General features: G+C 44.5%; 1 protein-coding gene across 3 annotated transcripts in view; it reads right to left on the reverse strand.

Moving 5' to 3' along the window:
- LOC131690024 (orexin receptor type 2-like) overlaps positions 1 to 20,856 on the reverse strand; it is a 651,430-nt gene that overhangs the window by 591,439 nt on the left and 39,135 nt on the right. The gene's annotated exons all lie outside the window — the stretch shown is intronic.

A 20,856-nucleotide genomic window follows, 5' to 3' on the forward strand; every position in this document is an offset into this window, starting at 1 on the left:
TGTTAAATCGACTAGGGGAACCCCTTGGTGGAGGGCTGAGCTTGATAGAATGAAGAAAGTTATGAGAAGAGCTTGGAACCGGCGTCAGCGTGATGACTCCAGGGCTTTCTGGTCAGCTCGTAGTGCATATTAGAAATGTCTTAGATCTGCAGAACGGGCTGGCTGGCAAAGCCTATGCACTAATGTCTCTAGTCTGAACGAGGCTAGCAGATTAAATAAAATTCTCTCCAAATCGAATGATTTTCAGATGAACTCCTTGACAACCAGAGATGGTGTTTATGTGACAGACGAAAAAGGTGTTCTTAATTGTCTCTTCGACACACACTTTCCAGGTTGTATCGATCCGGAGTTGATCAATGTTCACAGATCTCATTCTGGTGATTCGGACTCGTGGGCGTTAGCACGCACATTGGTTTCCACTGAATCGGTCAAGTGGGCAGTTGACAGCTTTGCTCCATACAAATCACCCGGAAAAGATGGAATACTTCCCGTGCTACTGCAAAAGGGATTTGATATTCTTAAACATGTCTTGAAAAAGATTTTGCTTTCCAGCCTTGCTACCGGGTATATCCCGAAAGCATGGCGAGAAATAACTGTTAGATTTATTCCCAAAGGGGGGCGCTCAAGCTATGAAGAAGCCAAGAGTTTTAGGCCTATCAGCTTAAGTTCTTTTCTTCTGAAAGCTTTGGAACGGATAATCGATCATCACATCAGGAACGTTAGTTTAGTTGAATATCCACTGCACAAAATGCAACATGCATATCAGTGTGGGAAATCCACGATCACTCTGCTTCACGATGTTGTTTACAACATTGAGAAAGCCTTCTCGCTCAAGCAATCTAGCTTGGGTGTATTCCTAGATATTGAGGGTGCTTTTGACAATGTGTCCTTCCAGTCTATTCTGGAAGCGACGCGCGGTCATGGGATACCTGCATGTATCTCAGGTTGGATAAACGCAATGCTTAGTAACCGCCTACTTTGCTCGTCACTGCGACAGGCTGAGATACGGAAGTTGAGTATTTGCGGTTGTCCTCAGGGCGGCGTTCTGTCACCTTTGTTATGGAACTTAGTAGCTGACGGCTTGTTGAAGAAACTCAATGAGCTTGGATTTCCAACCTACGGGTTTGCTGACGATTACCAAATACTAATTACTGGATTTTGCATCGGAACAATCTTTGACTTGATGCAACAGGCATTAAGAGCTGCCGAACAGTGGTGTCGACAAGTTAAACTATCAGTTAACCCAAGCAAAACTTCAATGGTTCTTTTCACGAAGAAGCGAATAACAACCGGGGTTCGTCCCTTGCAGTTCTTTGATTCTGAGCTGCTGTGTGCAGATCAAGTCAAATACGTTGGAGTCATATTGGATTCCAAACTGAATTGGTCTGCTCACATTGAGTTCAGAGTCAAGAAAGCGTGCATGGCCTTCGGGCAGTGCAGACGAACTTTTGGAAAGACCTGGGGTCTCAAACCTAAATACATCTATTGGATTTACACGACAATTGTACGTCCAATACTGTCATACGGATGCCTTGTGTGGTGGCAGAGGGGAGAGGTGGTGACAGTCCAGTCAAAGCTAAACCATCTGCAAAGAATGGCGCTCATGGCGTTGACTGGTGCTTTCACCACGACTCCGACTGCTGCTCTTGAGGCACTTCTAAATATCAAACCATTACACATACACTTAAAACAAGAAGCACTATCATGTGCATACAGACTGCAGGTTACTGGGCTTTGGAACAGCAATCATGTTGATCTTGCTACCAGTCATACACGATTGTGGTCACAAATGGTTACATGGGATGAAGATATTCTTGCTCCCAGCGATATTACACTCACTTGTAGTTTTCCTTACAGGACATTCCATGAGAAGATTCCCTCTCGAGAGGAGTGGTTGTCTGGCTTTATGGAAAGACAACAACAAACGCAAGTGGTTTGTTACACTGACGGTTCTCTGATGGAGGGACGTGCTGGTGCTGGTGTCTACTGTCGTGAAATGAGACTGGAACAATCTCACTCACTAGATAGATACTGTACTGTATTCCAAGCAGAAATCTTTGCGATTATGTGCGGGGTGCAATCGGCCCTTCAACTGAGTTTGTCCGGCAGAGTTATAAACTTCTGCTCCGATAGTCAGGCTGCAATCAAGGCCCTTAGCTCAGACAAATCCCGGTCCAAGCTAGTGATCGCGTGCCGAACCCAAATCGAAGAACTAAGCATTGTCAACACTATCTACCTTGTCTGGGTGCCCGGACATTGCGGTATTACTGGAAATGAATGGGCTGACGAATTGGCCAGGGCAGGTTCAGCGATTGACTTCGTTGGTCCTGAGCCCGCGCTGCCAATTTCGACAAGTTGGATAAGGGAAAAAATACGGTCCTGGGCTTCGTCCGAGCACCGCAATTATTGGAGAAATCTACAAACGTGTCGCCAAACAAAGGCGTTTCTAGAACAACCATGCCCAGTGGTTTCGAAAAATCTCTTACATTTTTCGAAGCTCCACTGCGGCATGCTGACCAGGGCTTTAACCGGCCACTGCAAACTCAATTATCACATGGCAACTATTCAGCGCGCTGAGTCTTTTTCATGTGATCTTTGTGAATCCGACTACGGAACCTCATATCATCTGATATGCAACTGCCCAGCGCTAGCGCAATTGCGATTACGAGTCTTCAGCCGTCCTTATATAGACGAAACCATGTTTGGTCGACTGAAACTCAGAGACATACTAAAGTTTCTTATCCAATGTGGTAAAGAGCTTTAGGCTTATTCGCAGGCAAGTTGAACTACTTGTGAGTTTAACTTACCTGTTGTTTATTTTTTGTTTTGTGCTGTTATTTTTCCCACCCTTCCAAGTCTACTTCCCCACACCTCCTTGTCCTTTCCTTCCGCTCAGGAAATGATGAAAACACACGGCAAGGCACAAATCCCCGACTATGTACGGGGAACGTGCCATTTGAGCCAATATATTCTGATTCCTGAAATATGTCAAATGGAAAGACAAATTATGATTCACGGCGACAGACACTTGACCAAACACAGAATCAAAGCAAAGTTAGACAGCGATCATAAACTTTTACACAGTAGTATTTGTACACTAGACTGCCCAGAAAAATAGTGAATTTTTGAAAACTCAATCGGCCCACTCCTAATTCGATTCCTAGTCCCACCAGGAGTATTGGACTAAATTTGAAGCAAATCGGACCAGTCTAGCTACCGGACCAACGTGCCTGAAGTTTGTATGGGATTTTTCGACAATTTACATGGAGAAAACCCACTAACTCGCAGTTTTGCCGCTAGGTGGCACTGTATCTATCGTATTATGACTGTAAGTGAAAATAAGAAAGATAATTTAATTGTCTACAACTTTGTCGAAGACTGCTAGTGAATCCGGCTTCGTTAAAAGAAGTTATTAAACTTTTAACGAAGTGATGTCTGAGTCAGTTTTGCATGGGGCCTAGCAGTGCATGGTTATTAGGGTGGGGCAAAAATTAGATTCCAGCTCCGAGCAACTTTTTAGGTACCATTCGGCTCCTAGAACAACTGTGCAAATTCTTAGCTTGATCGGTGAAACTATATTTTTGCGCCCACTGTTTAAAGTTTACATGGGATTTTGTATGGGAAAGTTAACTTTTACAAAATAATTACTCCAGGAGTCGCCCATTACTTCCTAAAAATAAATCGTTATGTGGCTTGTATAGGAAATTAAACAAAGAAACAAAGTCTCGAAAACCACGAAACGATCTGATGCTTGCGAAAAAAGTTATTAAGCAGAAACCGATTGATGCTCTGACGATTGATAAAATATTCATCTTTTCTAGCACCACTGCTTTTGGTTGTCCAATTATACGCAATTTTGTTTTAATCCTCTCTTAACGTATCTAAATCGTTTATCTATACTATTTGGCCACTTCGCAAAGTTTTAAGGGATAAATTGAGGCTTCTTTTGTATATAATAAGAGAAAGTTAAAATTTTTGTATATAATAAGACCGCCAGAAGCAGTGATGCTATGAAAAGTGAAATTTTCATCAATCTTCAGGGAATCAATCGGTTTTTGCTTGATAACTTTTTCCACAAGCATCAGATCGTTTTACAGTCTTCTAGACTTTGTTTCCTTGACAAATTTCCTATAAAAATCAGACATCTGTTTATTTTTAGGAGATAACGGGCGATTCTTGGAAGAATTAATTTGCAAAAAACAATTTTCCCATACGAAATCCCATGTAAACTTTAAACCGCGGGCGCAAAAATATAGTTTCACCGATCAAGCTAAAAATTTGCAGAGTTGTTCTGGGAGCTAAATGGGACCCAAAAAGTTACTCGGAGTCAAATTTTATTTTTTTCTTATAACCATGTCCCACTCTAATGGTTATGTCTCAGTACTCGATTCCCACGAAAAATGTATTTTTGTGAAATAATCGTTAGGTTTAGCCCAATAGTATGTTCAGAAGAATTATAACACGTAATACGAGTTGTGTTTTGGTTAGAAAATTTTAGTTCCAACTGTGACCACATAGAGGGCGCCAACATTAACTTTTCATAGAGGAGGGATAGGATATCAAGATGTTCGGAAGAATTATTTCAAAGTGCCTGTTCTACAACTTTGTGGAAGACACCTAATTTCTATTTCTTTCCATTGAAAAGTTAGTGTGGGCGCCCTCTATGTGGTAAAATGTGGAACTAAAACGTTCTAACCAAAACAGGGCTCGTATTATTTACTACAATTCTTCTGAACATACTATAGAGCTAAATCTTCCGGTTATTCCACAAAAATGTTTAGTTCGCGCGAATCGAGTTCTGATACACAACCATGCACTGCTAGGCCCCATGCAAAACTGACTCAGACATCACTTCGTTAAAAGTTTAATAAATTCTTTTAACGAAGCCGGATTCACTAGCAGTCTTCGACAAAGTTGTAGACAATTAAATTATTTTTCTTATTTTCACTTACAGTGATAATACGATACATACGGTGCCACTTAGCGGCAAAACTGCGAGTTTGTGGGTTTTCTCCATGTAAATTGTCTAAAAATTCCATACAAACTTCAGGCACGTTGGTCCGGTAGCTAGACTTGTCCGATTTGCTTCAAATTTGGTCCAAGTACTCCGGGTGCGACTAGAAATCGAATCAGGGGTGGGCCGATAGGGGTCATTTTTTCCTGTCACTCTATTGTACACTGATAAAATAAATTCGTAAATAGAACGAAAATAGTATACAATGCAGAATTTTGTGCATTGTAAATAGTTAGTTAAATATTTAATGTACATTGCACGAAATTTATCAAAGAAAACGAAACTATTTCTCGTGATTGAAATGAAATGTTTCGTTATTTTACAAAATGTTTGTATATAGCACGAATATTTTGTTAGTCGCACGATTTCATTTTCGTTCACCGAACAAAATTTTTGCACAATCTTTCCTCCGATCTTTGTGGGTCGATGTTTGACAACATTTATTTTTAACGTAGAACTACGTCTTTGTTTTCGATGTGAGGGTGCACTTTACAAATTCTACAAATATGGTATGTAACGAAAAGTGGTCCAATTTTAAACGCATATAATTCAGCCATCTAACGATAAATTTGCAAATTTTTAGCGCATATCGCCCCGAAATACTTCTAAGAATAGATTCCAATAGATAAACCCAAAGATTTTTGATACCATGGCATTAAGAATGTAAAAAATATAGAACCTAGTCAAAATATCACGCATTTACACACAGAAGATAGTGCCTCCCAAGTTCGGCACGACAGATTTGTGTACCTAGCACGCTACGCTTCTATGAATGACGTCATCATCGACTATTTAAAGAACGGATTTAACAGGACAAGCTCAGTTGCCTGTTGAATGGCAGGCGGAGCAGATCACTGCTTTGTGTGTTTTCACAGCCAGTGTAGCTGTAGCGTGTTACGTTACACTGGCTGTGGAGGTACACTACCTAGTGCCGTCCAACACGCTACTAAGCTTGTCCGTTCAAACACTATTCTTTTGTGTTGTGGTCGTTTCCAGCACACTTTTATGTACAATCTCGAACACAATTATTCGTACACAAAATCGCTTGTACAAGCGAGCTCCATTTGCAAACACGGTTAACATATGGGATTTTCGATTGATTGACATCAGTGTAGTGGAGTGCACTGGAACTGCACCAATTTTGTACTTTCTAACAGAAGTGCAGAAAACTGGGTATGTTCCATTGACACTTCTGCTAGAAGGTGCAAAACCAGTACACTTCACTACACCGGTGCACATCAATCGAAAATCCCAATAGTGTCGTGGTACTAGTTGTCTCTTTCGCTCTACACGTTATCAACAGCATTGACTCATTTTGCTTTGTGTGCTTGGGTTCAATATTTGAGGCGAATGTAGGTTTATCTAATTTGTTAGCAGGGTTGCCATATTCACAGTTTTTTCTGTAACGTCACAGTTTTTTTTTACAATTTTTTATCACAGACTCTTTTTCACAAATGGCATATTTTTGGCATTTTGATGAAAATTTCACAGATTTTTGGAAGTATTGTGATTTTCCACAGATTTTTCGGAAATTGATCACAGATTTTTTTTCCTGTTTCAGTTATCACAGATGGTAAAAAGATATTTTGACCGGAACTCTGTTTGTTAGCGGTTGCATGCATAACCTGCATGATAGCAATCTGTGCTTTCGTTGGGCAAAGACGAAAGCTTTCTTAGCAACAAATTTACGCGGATCGATGGAAAGCACAACGAAAGTTTATTATTTACGATCAATTCATTGATTCATTTCCACTTCATGTGATTCATTTCCACTCAGCCTATCCTATTTTGATTCTGTTAATAGGTACATACTACAAAGCCTATTTATGAATGGATTGCTACTCGAAAAACCGTTGCAAAAACGTATCTAAGTCCATATATAAAAATGTTTATTATAGTTTCGATATATGATTAAGACCACTTCGTTCGCTACATTTGTATGCGTACTTTGGGAAAATATAACTAGAAAGCTTGGTCTATTGGCGATTCTACGTTGAAACCGCTCGCAGATAGCGCTGGAAGGAAAGTGTTACTGATTTGATTCTGTTCTGTCATAGTGCATATATTTTCTGTAAACATTGGTAAAAAATGACTTTTAAACACTAAATTACCGATCAATTTGTTGATAATTGTTTATGAAAATGAAGGAAAACCATCATTTTATAAGATGACGAGTAAACATCTTGCGAAAAGAGTGTAAAACATAGTGGTTTCTAATATTATTCGCAGAGCTATATGCGCGCTGTTTCGAAATGTAATTTGTTGAGCACCGTAGCCGCCGCAACAGCATTTCCCGTTCGTCCTAAGTTAAGCTAAACCTTCATGAGATGGTGTAAATTCATGAAACTCTCCAGATCAGGCGAGGAAAGAATATATCCGGCTAATAGGAAAGTGTCAGCTTTGTATCATGCACAGCCGATCCTTCTCTCCGATAGTCTTCACTGAATCTCCTACGTAGTTCAAAATATGAAGGAGTTTGACATTGGTACTGATTGGGTCTCGGTTTCGAGTTGGAACTTTATTTATGGAACGAGTTTTCATAACCACAATAATATCCCGATTACATTTCGAAGAAATGTATGAGTGAAATAGTTGCAAATGGCTGTAATTTCAGAATAATTGCAAATAAAACTAAATTTCTTACTCGTTTCATTCATATTTTGGCAGTGGTAAGCTTTTTCCGAGAAGATAATGAAGATTTTGTTGTAAGCTACGACTCACTTACGGGTGAAAAAAAGCAAACTGTATCACTTTGCCAGTTCATGAGCTGAATCATAGGTGTCGCATGACTAATTTTGGCTTTGCCGCAAATCGCCAATACATGAAATGTGATTATATTGTCTAAAATTTGATTTTTCTTCGCCGATAGAAAAGTTGTTACAATTTTTAAAAGCTGGTCTTGTGCTAGAAAGATTTAGGTCCAGATATTAGTTCGGTCACGGATTTCTGTCTTTTTTCTACAGATCTTCTCAAATAAGTTTAATCGGATTCGATCACCTACCACAAATGAAATGAGCTGATAATTGAGAAGGTTTGGTTCAATATGTAGCATTCGATGTTGATTTGTGCGCTGCTTCTTGGTTGTGCTTAAACTATACATAATGTTTAGGAAAATTACATGCACTCTCGTAGCAACTTTTATGTTTATATTTTGAAGATTTTTTGTCAAAAAACCGTGGCTAGCGTAAAATAAATTTCTTGGATTGATTTCAAATATAATTCGTTAATAGCAAGAATTTGCTACAAACATCTTTCGTAGTGATGAGCATTTTGAAAAAAACATCGATTTTGTCATCCAGCAATCCCAAAGGATCGGATAAAAAAATATACAACAATTTTGCTCGGTGAACGAAAATAAAATCGTGCGAACGAGGTCAAACTATTTACAACGCACGAAAATGTTTGGATCCGCAGATGAACAAATTTTTACCAAATGTAGGAATAAATTTGTTCAGCGTATGAATTTTTTGTGCATTTATTTTGGGGATTCTTCGAAAAAAATCGTTCATATTACGAAAGATACTCGTGAACAGGGATGCCAAAGGTACTGGTAAACTACATTTTTGTCGATATATTTACATTTGCACAAGCCGTACAGCCCGCTACAGCGACGTATCACTACAGCTCTTGCCAGAACGGTAGCCAAACCGAGTACATTTTCCCGTAGAGCAGTAGAATACATTTTTGTTTTGCTGCTGTACTCCGACTGCTCGGTGAGAGTGTGGCGTAGTAAAGTTTGTTCTCTCGCTTTGTACAACTTTTCTCTGCGTAGTCAAAGGGAGAGGCCCGCACACGAAAGCGTTGATGCCGGTCGTGGCGCAAACGAATCGCATTTATTTTTGTCGCTTGTCATTGAAAATATTGAATAGATTAAAAATATTAAAAAATGTAAAATAAGCAAAGAGAAGCTGTACCGCTCGCGTCTGGTGGCTGTACTGGGGGCAGTATTTCTTTGTCATGTTACTGCTTTGCTTACAGACTGCCGTACAGCGCTGGGTGTCCTACAGTAGCGAACGACAGTAGCGTCAAAAGAGAAATGAGAATGTAGGCAGAAAAATTACAGCCGCAGAAAAGGTAGGCATTTTGCATCCTTGCTCGTGAATATTAGAAAGACTTTCGTGTATTTTTCTCAAACAATTCGTTTGATTAATTAAACAAATTCGTAATAAGCCGTAGAACTACAAATGATTCATCATATGTATTATAAATTCGCATATTTTACTAAGTTTTCTGCACGCAACCTATTCGTAGCAGATTTACGAATATATTTTCTCAGTGTAACTTTTCTCTTAGTTTTTTTTTCTTTTTTAGCGGCTGCTTCAACATTTCCATAAATTTGGCGTATTAAATGTAGTCTTTGGGCACAAAACACTGTCTAATCAGAGTCTTGTACAAAAAGACGTTTTTGAAAGCACTTTTCGTAGTAAGTTTGCTGGTTCATACCGGTTGTGACATAAATCTAACTTTGTTTGCTGCAACTGCCGATTGCTTGCCAGACTAAAAATTTTCTGGGCAATTTAGAATTGATGCTAACGTTCACGATGGAATAATTTCAGATACTCGTGATGTGATTTCAGCTTTGATCACCGTTCGATTCAGTTTGCAAGTTTAGATTGACGTTGTTCGGTGAAAAAATATAATAAAACTTTTAGTAGCTAGTTCCTTCAGTAGGGTTACAGCACCACTTCTCGACATACCACCAGTTCTCGCACATACTGGGAGTTTCTGCATGGCAGTCGGAAAGCTAGCTGTGGGTCGAGACTTAGTGCTCTTCCCCTACGAAGACAATCTGGGCGATAAACTTCAGATTTTCTAATTTACCGAGCCCTGCGGTTCCCTTGTGCCGTTCAGCACCACGACTCGGTTCCCTTCTCGTACCATTCAGCACTACTTACTCCCAACTTGTTCGCGAACTGCTCGGTCTAGTATTCCGCCGAGGAATTTCCTGGCGAGAGAAGTTCTCCCAAAACCGAGCGAACCAACCAGGCGTCGAGGTCAGTTCGGTGCATACCGGTGGAGCAGGGCGTCCGGTTCGCTGATGCCCCGACAACCCGCGACTGGTAGTGTCTCGTCGCGGTGGACCTTGCCTACTCAACGCCAGTAGGTGCTGAGGTACATCCAGCGATTCCGGGTGGAGCATAGTTTCCGGTTCACTGGCGCCCCGACGACCCGAACCCGGTGCTACTTAGCGTACAACTCAACTGGTCCCCAGCGGTGGACCTAGCCTATCCGAGCAAATACTCATGGGTTCAAACACCACACAGCCCCTTGAAAAGACCTTAAACATGGTCCGTGCCAAATATCCCAACCATCAAGACACCATAAAATGGTCTCAATAACCCATAAATACACCAACACATGGTATTTTATATGGAATCTACCGGACCATGGTAATGGTGTTTTCATGGGTTGAACCCATTTCAAACACCCATGTCAAACCCCATGAGCATGGGGGTATTATGGACTTTCCGTTTGCTCGGATACACCGACAAAGAGTTCCCCGGCGACAGAATTTCTCTCGAATCCTGATTTGTGGTCTCACGGCGACTTTCTAGCCAATGACACTACTTTGTTGGTCCCTTCGCCACTTCCTCTGCACCTCGGAGCGTATACTCATAACCACTCTGTTGACAGCGTCCCAGGTATGCTCCGCCTCCGACGATACTGTTCTGTAAGCACTCAAGACTCATACGGCCATCAGCCGATATGTCCTGTTCAGCTTTTCACTTTTCCGCTTGCTTTTTAGCGCAGCACCCCAGGAACGAACCCTATATCGGAATATCGATGACGAAACAGTCTCGTGCTGCTTGTCGGGCCGCTGACGTTTGGAATAATTCTCGCAATTGCGTTCGTTGCGTTCGCCGACTTTTCGTAAGCGTAGTCAACATAATTGTTGAAGCTCAACCGGTCGTCTATTATCACTTCCAATTGCTTAGTTGCACGCTTCGATGAAATCAAGTGCACTCCAACGTCGATCTGCATCCGCTGAACCGCTTTGCAGTTGCTGACCAACAACAACTCCGCCTTGTGGTGAGCTATTTGCAGTTTAACCTCGTTCATCCAGCTCTCGATCGCGTCTATTTCCTCCATCATGGAAACATCTTCAAGTGTCTCACCCATCACCGTTAGTGACACGTCGTCCGCGAAACCCACGATTTTCACTTCTTGGCGGAATCCTAACTGCATCTTGGACAGTCAGCGCTCACTTTCCGTGAATTTTGTCAACCTGTTAAGGATGATCCTTTCCAGTAGTTTTCCGGGTTTATTCAGCAGACATATAGGCCTGTCCGAGGCCGGATCACCTGGTGGCTTCCCTGGCTTTGGCAGCAACACCAGCTTCTACACCTTCCACATTTCGGGAAAGTTACCTTCATTTAGACACTTCTGCAGCACCATCCTGAACATGTCCGGATATGCCAGGATCGCAGCTTTCAGCACCACGCACAGTGGCGGATTTCCCTAAAAACCTGGCCAAAAGTCGAAAATGGTTTGGATTGACCTGCAAAGGTACATACCACGGTTTTTTGGAGCGCAGATTACGATTTTGATGTCAGATTTTCAAAATTCAAATTGATGGATATATAATGGCCGACATTTTAATCTAAATATAAGTAAATTTTCACGAATGAAGATTTAATGGTTCCAGTGTATGCCAATAAATAATGTATAGAATTTTAAATGGTGTGTAGTTAAATGATAAAATTTGTTGATTTGCACGCATAAAGACGTTTCGGTGTCTTGATGATGTAGCTATTATGAGAATTGGTGTTATTAGTCATTTCAAACTATGTGTTTTGAAATATTATACAACATAGCTACAGAGCTTTTGAACTCTCTGTATAATTATTATTCACTTTATTAAATTATTATTCAATTCCTGTCCGATGCACATATTTTTTTCAAAAGACTAAAAATAATATTTTTCTAAATTATAGAAAATAAGCCGATTCTGTGACGAAATGAATGGAGCGAAAATTGACAACAAGCATGCAAATTGCAGTAACTAAAAAATGAATATGACAAAAATACGAAAACAAGTGAAATTCACTAAGATTCATGGTATTATTTAAATTGTTAGACCGAGGATTTGTGGAAAGTCCATTATTACGATGAAGCGTCCATTTAAATTCATGGGTTATGCTTGTTCTGAACGTGCTTGTACTGCTTCCTGGAATAGTTTTGTGCAACCACGTTTTGTTGTCATGCTTGCTGACATACTACGACTGACAACCTTCTCGCAAACAAATTCGCCAAGCTGGAGTATACGCCAAAGTGAGCTTTTTGGCCAAATCACGGCCGGAGAATTTTTTCTGTTGCTCTATTCTACTGATATCCGCACGTAGTATCCTGTCATATATTCCACCTCTAGATTTGTTTTGCATTGCATGATCAAGCGTCATAGTTTCCTGATAACGTTTAAGCATAGTATTCAAAATCGATTTTTGAAATTTATATCCTTTGGCGCTCACTTCTGTTGACCTCGTTGGTTTTGCAATATGAACGACCAGAATTATTAACGTCTTTTGCATTCCACTTTTGATAACTTTTGAATATGTTTATTAGTGTTGATGAAATTTTCACCACTAAATACACAATTCTTCCCGATCGAAATGCAGTATAAATGCAGACTCGCTATGACAACCAGAGGTGTGTTTTTTTTTTTTTTTACAATGGAGAAGACCTTTATGTCCTAGCCCAGTACACGTGCTAACGGTAGGGTCCAATCTACCACACGGGGTGCACTGGGGGCGTGTCGGACTCGAATGGTGACCAGCCATTAATACCGACTAAACTCCATTGGGCTCCGCCATCATTCCTCCCAGGAACTACCTCTCGGTATTACTTCTGGGGGGATGGCTGTACTGAATGTACTCATTCACTCTCACTCACGCGATCATACATCCTGTATGAGGCTTACTTGGGTGCTCTCTCAATCACTCTTTGATTCACTCTCAAACACTCCCACATGAGGCTGACTTTTGTGCTCACCTTTTACGTTCCATGCGAGGCTGACTTGTGTGCTCACCTTACTCATTCCTTGCTAGGCTTACTTTTGTGCTCGCCCTACCCATCCATGTGAGGCTGACTTGGGTGCTCACCCTATCACCTGATTCACTCTCAATCGTGCCACTCTATTGTACCTTTGTCACTCCCTCTGGCATCCCATGTGGGACATTTTCCTTAGGCCCCACTTCTGACATACCATGCGAGGCTGACTTTTGTGCTCACCTTTTTCATTCCTTGCTAGGCTGACTTTTGTGCTAGCCTCTACCAACCTGTGAGGCTGACTTTTATGCTCACCCTTAACATGCAATGTGAGACTGACTTGGATGCTCACCCTTTCACTCCTCTGCCACGCCATGAGGCATCGATAGCTTAGTTCCAACATACTACGCTACGACCCTCCCGTCTTGGCATGAGGCAGTCCACTTATACGCCTATACACTCACTCTTCTGTCTTGCTTCGGGGTGGCTGGGTTTACCCCTTACGCGGTTGCCATTCGCTGCGCCAACCTACCTCGGCATGAACAGACCATTCACTCTCTTATTTTGCGCTTGGCCTTTTTCGCTCCAGCTAACCAATCACTAGTTAGCCGTGCCCGCCGTCTGTTGCTCGGTTCGCCAGATTACCTGTAGCCTACTGGCAATCTGGATGGTAGCAGCCGAGACTGCGTTCCACTTCTCCACCGTTTGACAGATCCGCTGAATAAGGGTATCCGGGGTTGTGTCCCAGCCACAGACGTCAAGCATTGCTCTTCTTTCGACGTCGAACCGATGACATACGAACAGTATGTGTTCGGCAGTTTCATCTACACCTGGGCAGTCCGGGCAGACTGGGACCTCCGCGTGCCCGAACCTGTGGAGGTACTGACGGAAACAGCCATGGCCTGACAGGAATTGTGTCAGGTGGAAGTGAACTTCCCCATGGGGTCTTCCCACCCAGCTCGATATGCTAGGTATCAGCCGGTGGGTCCACCTACCTTTCGAGGAGTTGTCCCACTCACGCTGCCATCTGGCGACCGAGGTCACCCTGGTGCGCTCGCGGGCTCCCCTATTTCCACGTAGCTCAAAGCACTCCTCATCTTCCCGAATGACCAGCCCGACTGGCATCATGCTCGCTATCACGCAGGATGCATCGTGTGATACCGTGCGGTAGGCAGATATCACTCTGAGGCACATCACGCGGTAGGTGCTCTCCAGTTTCTGTAGGTAACTGGTTACCCTCAGTGCTCTTGACCATGACGGGCCGCCGTACCTGAGGATAGATACGGCAACGCCTGCCAGTAACCTACGTCTACTGGCGCACACCTTTGAGCTGTTGGACATCATTCTCGATAGTGCCGCAACAGCAGTCGACGCTCTCTTGCACGTATAGTCGACATGGCTGCCGAAGGTCAGCTTGTCGTCTATAATGACTCCGAGAGACTTCAGACTTCGCTGTGAAGTGATCGCGACTTCTCCCACATGGATAACTGCATGTTGTGCCGACTTGCGGTTGTTGACGATAACTACCTCCGTCTTATGCTGAGCGAGCTCCAGGCCTCTCGCGCTCATCCATTCCTCCACCGTGCTGATCGCGTGTTCTGCGGTTAGTTCTACCTCAGGAATTGACTCCCCGTAGACCTCCAAGGTTACGTCGTCGGCAAAGCCGACGATCTTGACCCCAGGAGGGAACTTCAGTCTCAGAACCCCGTCATACATGAGGTTCCATAGCACCGGGCCTAGGATCGAGCCCTGCGGGACTCCGGCGGTAATCGGAACCCTTTTCTGACCGGCATCGGTCTCGTATAGCAGTACGCGGTTTTGGAAGTAACTTTCCAGGATCCGGTACAGACCCACCGGTAGGCTAAGCCGGTGTAACGAGAGCGCGATGGCATCCCAGCTTGCGCTGTTGAATGCGTTCTTCACGTCAAGTGTGACTAACGCACAGTATCGAATACCTCGCCTTTTTCGTTGGATCGCTATCTCAGCAGTATTTATCACTGAGTTGAGAGCGTCCACTGTGGACTTACCCTTCCGAAAGCCAAACTGGTTGCTTGACAGACCGTCCGTACCTTCCGCGTACGGGGTGAGCCTGTTGAGGATGATCCTCTCAAGCAGTTTGCCAGTCGTGTCTATCAGACAGATTGGTCTGTACGCCGATGGGTCGCCTGGCGGCTTCCCGGGCTTCGGCAACAGCACCAGTTTCTGCCTTTTCCATCTATCGGGGAAACGGCACTCGTCAAGGCATCTCTGCATAGCTAGCCTGAACATGTTCGGGTTCGCTATGATCGCTGCCTTGAGAGCGTTGTTTGGAACTCCATCCGGCCCTGGAGCTTTGTTCATTGCTAGGGATTTAGCCACTGCGAGTAGTTCTTCATTCGTCACTGGAGCCACCATTTCGACCGTGCCCGCACTGTCTCGTAGTGCAGGTGGCCAGGGGCTTGTGGCTCGAGACGGGAAGAGTACTTCGATGATCGTTGCCAACCGGTCCGGAGACCGTTCTGGGGGTGAGGAGCCCCCTTTGGTCTTGGCCATCACAATCCGGTAGGCGTCACCCCACGGATTCGCGTTGGCACTCTCACACAGGTTGTCGAAACACGCTCTCTTGCTGCTTTTAATAGCCTTGTTAAGGGCTAATTTCGCAGCTCGAAACGCTTCACGGCGGTTCTCTCTTGCATCCTCGGTGCGAGCTCTTTGCATCCTACGTCTAGCTCTGAGGCAGGCTGACCGTAGAGCTGCAATCTCGGCACTCCACCAGTATACCGGGCATCTGCCGTTTCTTGGCAGTGTTTTTCTTGGCATAGTGGCGTCGCACGCGCGTGATAGAACAGCTACCAGCGCATCCCCGCTTAGACTGTCGGTGTTGGCCTCCAGTCCCAGGGCCGCGGTGAAACCTTCGCTGTCGAAGTGATTGGACTTCCACCCGCGTACCTGACAGGGATCTCCCGCCCTCGGATGCTGCACACCATAGTTGATCTTAAAGCGGATTGCTAGATGATCGCTATGGGTGTACCCTTCGTCTACCCTCCATTCCATGCCTGGAGCCAGACTCGGGCTGGCAAAGGTCAAATCAATCCACGCCTCCACTCCGTTTCTACGGAATGTACTAGCGGAGCCATCATTAGCTAGCACAGTATCGAGTTTCGCAAACGCTTCCATTAGCGCTTGACCCCTGCTATTTGTACAGCGGCTGCCCCACTCCACTGCCCAAGCGTTGAAGTCTCCCGCTATTACTACCGGTTTCCGGCCCACGAGGTCCGACGAGAGCCTGTCGATCATCTGGTAGAACTGTTCTATTGGCCACCTTGGTGGGGCGTAGCAGCTGCAATAGAACACACCATTGATCTTGGCAATCGCCACACCCTCGGCGGAGGGGTGTATTACCTCTTGAACCGGGAACCTTCCCGTTGTACAGATTGCCACCATTCCAGACCCGTCCGACACCCAATTGCCGTTGCCGGCAGGGATGCTATACGGGTCTGATAAGAGGGCGACATCTGTCCTCGACTCCGAGACCGACTGCCACAGCAGCTGTTGGGCTGCTGCACAATGGTTAAGATTTAGCTGTGTGACTCTCACGGCTTCTTCTTATTTAACTCGCCGAAGGGACACGAAGGTCCGCCCACAGCATGTTCATGGGCTTGCTTCTTAGCGGTGCAGATAAGGCACTTATATGCCTTAGTGCACCCCCGCTCTTTATGCCCCTCCTCGCCGCAGCGACGACATAGCTTGCTCCTGTCTATGCCTTTGCATTCGTAAGCTTTATGGCCGGATTCTAGGCACCGATAGCACCTGTCCACTGAAGGCGGCTGGGGTATACTAATAGGGCATACCGACCAGCCGATCTTCAGCTTCCCTTTCTCGGTTACCTTTTTGGCATCCGCATTCAGTAGCCTGAGGTAGGCTACTTGGGTGCCAGAGGGTCCGTCCCTCAATCGCACAGAGGCCCGCTCGATTGTGACGCCGCAGTGCTCCTTGACGGCTGCGACGACGTCTTCTGCGGTCGTGAACTCGTCCAAGTGCTTGCACTGGAGAGTTGTTTCCGCACCTAGCGACCTGATTTGGGCGCCCTCACCAAGGACCTCTTGGGCCAAGGCCTTATATACTGCACTTGATTGTGCGCCTCGCTTCAGCACCAGGAGCATCTCTCCCGTGTTGGTGCGTCTTACGCTACGCACATCCTGCCCAAGGGCCGAGAGACTTTCGGCCGCCTTCATCGATTTAAGGACATCGGCGTATTTGTCCTTGTCGGTTTTTAACCACAGGGCTTCGCCTCTGTCCTTGGCCTTCCTCGCAGGCCGCGGTACCTCCGGTTTCGGTGCCGGCTTTTTCTTGGTAACCAGCGTCCAGGGGTTTGAGCCCCCCTGCCACGGTCGTGCCGGGTTGCTGGTACCATCGCTCTCCACAGCGAGGTCACTCTCGCCCTCGCTTACCTCACCCAGGCGGCGTTTGACCTTGACGGTTGCACGCCGAGTGGTGTCGGTTTTGGCACCCTCGCCTGGCGACTTCCTAGGGCGCTTCGCATTCGATGCCGTCTTGCGATTGCCCTTTCCCTTTCCCTTCGAGGGGAACTCGGTCGCCGCTCCGATCGACGTGGCTGCTCCGTAGAAGGTAAAGGCCACTGTCTGTGAACCTCTATCGACCTTCTCTCTTTCCTCCCTATTGGAGGCCACTGTCTGGGTTTCTCTGTCGGGCCTCTCCCGACATTCCACCCTCTCAACATAGGCCTGCTGTTCCTGTCTTGCGACACGAACAGCTTTCCGGAGCTCCAGAAGGCTCAACTTCAACTCCTTGGCTATGTTCTGCTTTGCGCTAGCAAAGTCGATTATAGAATCGAGTTGCTTCGCTACTTTGCGCATCGCAGCTATTGGCCCCTCCGATGCATTGGTAGGGTTATTGCCTACCGCCGCTGGGGGGTCATTGGTGCTTTCGGATGCAGCACTCATCGCTCCACTACTCTCCCCACGGGGGGGGAGACCTCGCCAAACCACCTCTTGCGATGGGGTTTGGCACCTCCGTCTGTTTGTTTTTATTTTTGTTTGTCTCCATGTTTAGTCCCACGAGTAGCGCGAGAAATATATGTCCGCCACGCCAGAGCTCCGCATTACGTGGTAAGGGACGCTTACTGTGGGGGTTGCCCAGGTACCCCACAGGCTCCGTTAACGATCGAGCATCTTTTTCACCCCCTCGATCACTCATCCCTCGGCACGGGTCGCTTCACGCCTTGGAATTGGGGTTATGCCCTACCTTGCTTTACGTGGTGATCTCGGCCCGGATCACCACAACCATCCTCCTTTACCAGGGCTTTGGACCTGTAGCTCTGGTTCTCAATAGTTCCATGTACGTATGTTATTACAGACGTGCTACTATTGAGATCCGTCATTCGCTAGCGGAGTTACAACCAGAGGTGTAGCAGTAATTAAAAGTACGAGTCCAAATTTTAAACTGAAAATCTTATAATCCGTCTCTGTCTCCACTAAATCAAAGATTACTCAAAAACGGGCAAATTCGGGCAAGAATTCTAGAATGTTTCAAATGGAGAATCGTTCAAGGAACATAAATTGCCTTGAAACATAGTGGACATACGTGGACAAAGAAAGTATTTCAATAATTTAACAAAAATGTGTGTTGAAACCGTCTGCTACAAAAGCGTGAATGTTATTAACATTTTCTATAAACAAACAAAATAATATCTTTTGACAACAATACATATAAATAAAGTATATACCGTCAGCATAACTCTCCATTATTCCACATTCGAAACCGGCACTTTTATCAAAATTCAGCTGCACTTGATTAATACTGATATATCGAGCGCTCGATAAAAAAATATGAGCAAAACGCGATGGTTTAAACTGTTTGGATGTGCCAACACCTCAAATATGGAGATTTTGGAGCGTTTCACTTAAAATAGCATGCGGCAGCACCACCTGAAAGACAACATATGTACTAGAACCCAAAGTACTACCATGCAATTTTTGACTTTTGGCCAGGTTTTTAGGCAAATCCGCCACTATGCCACGTTTGGTATTCCATCCGGACCGGGGGCTTTTTTTGATTTCAGGCGCTTCGATGCTTCTGCTAGCTCGTCGTTAGTCACTTGCCGATCGTCCGTGTTTGCCCGTTCTTCTTCGCCGTACGGTGTTGGTGGCTAGATAGTTGGATCGTGCTTCGGGAAAAGACCCTCGCCGATTATCTTCAGCTTACTCGGGCACATTTCAGTTGGCGTCGTCGAGCCCTTCATTTTCGCCATCACGACTCGGTACGCGTCGCCCCAGGGATTGGCGTCTACTTCTCAGCACAGCTCTTTGTGGCAATCTGACTTGCTAAGTCTGATCTCCCGTTTTAAAGCGGCCCTACCTTCCCGAAACGCTTCATTGAGTTCTATCTGGCTCCGATTGGCTCTCAGAGCCCGCCTTCTGGCTCTGAGGCAAACAGACGCATAGTGTACTAAGCGTTTCGTTCCACCAGTAAGCTGGACGCCGCACAGTGGCGGGTCTTCAAACAAAAGTCGGACAAAACCTCAAATGTTACCTAATTTGGCTGAAAATCACAATTTAAGCTAATTTTGAGGTGCTGAGCTCATTTTTGATGTCAAAAGTCGTAAAATGTTAAATGCATTTTTCCATACAGTGTCATTGAACCTTTCTTATAACTATGATCCCGTTTTCATGATAGATTTTCCGTTACTGTTCACCAATGTCAGTAATATCATAAAAAATGAAGAACACTACTTTAAATCCATTGTATAACGTGTTGGTTTACTGTATATTGTCTAACAATTTTACACAAAATACCATGCGCCTCCATATCAGCAACAAAGCTTCAAAATCTCCTTAGAAATTTTTGCGCACCTAGGCGCAGAACGAGACCATGATATTCGAAAAGTATAAGTTATTTCCCATAGAATGTATACTATGTGACCGTTCCGAAATGATTCCGAAATTTGTACAGAATACATTAGTGAAAAAAGTATTTTTAAACTGACCTCCTCAAAAATATTTAAACTAAAAAGTCATAGCTCCACGCAAATTTACCAAATGTATTTTATTCACTAACCAAGTTCTTTCGTTCCTCTACACAATGAAACTAGTTGTGCTAAAATCGGACCGAAATCAAAAGAGCAACATGCATTTGAAGTGAACAGAGCAATGGTGGTTTCGGAAATGAAAATCATTAAAAAGTCCGGACTTTGCTATGTTTAAACTCATGTAAAAAATTGTGTTCTTATCCAATGATCATAAAATTTTGAATATATGTCATTCAATACATGAGAAATCTAGGAAAAATATAAAATACCAATATTTCAAAAATAAATTTTTGAGGTTTTGGCCAGCCTCCAGCCACTGTGCGCCGTTTAATGCATGGTTCCAGCTTTCGCGGCATTATGGCGGCACAGGCCGCCACAATCATTCTTGTAATATCAGACGCATCCACGTTCTCAGTCCCGCCATTCGACCGAGGTGCCTCAATGAAGAGATCTTTGTTGGATGCTTTCGTCTTCCACTTTCGCTCACTGGTTATCCTTCTCCGTATTGCAGCAGGGTCCCGTTGATCGATACGGCAGCGAATCGCCTGGTGGTCACTATGCGTATACGTTTCGCATACTCTCCCATCCATGTTCGCCGTCAATGAGGGACTACAAAATGTGACGTCGATGCTAGACTACCTCCCGTGTCTCCGAAATGTTCTAAAAGAACCTTCAATGCACAATCGTCTAACTTTGCTAGAGCTTCCTGCAGGATGCACAATCTTGTGTTGGTCACTCTATTGTTCCACTCCACAGCACAGGCATTGAAGTCACTACCAATGACTACTGGCTTAAGACCGATCAACTGCTCGATTAACTGCTCCAGCAT

Source organism: Topomyia yanbarensis, chromosome 3, assembly GCF_030247195.1.
Source record: "Topomyia yanbarensis strain Yona2022 chromosome 3, ASM3024719v1, whole genome shotgun sequence".
NCBI classification, from domain to species: Eukaryota; Metazoa; Arthropoda; class Insecta; order Diptera; family Culicidae; genus Topomyia; species Topomyia yanbarensis.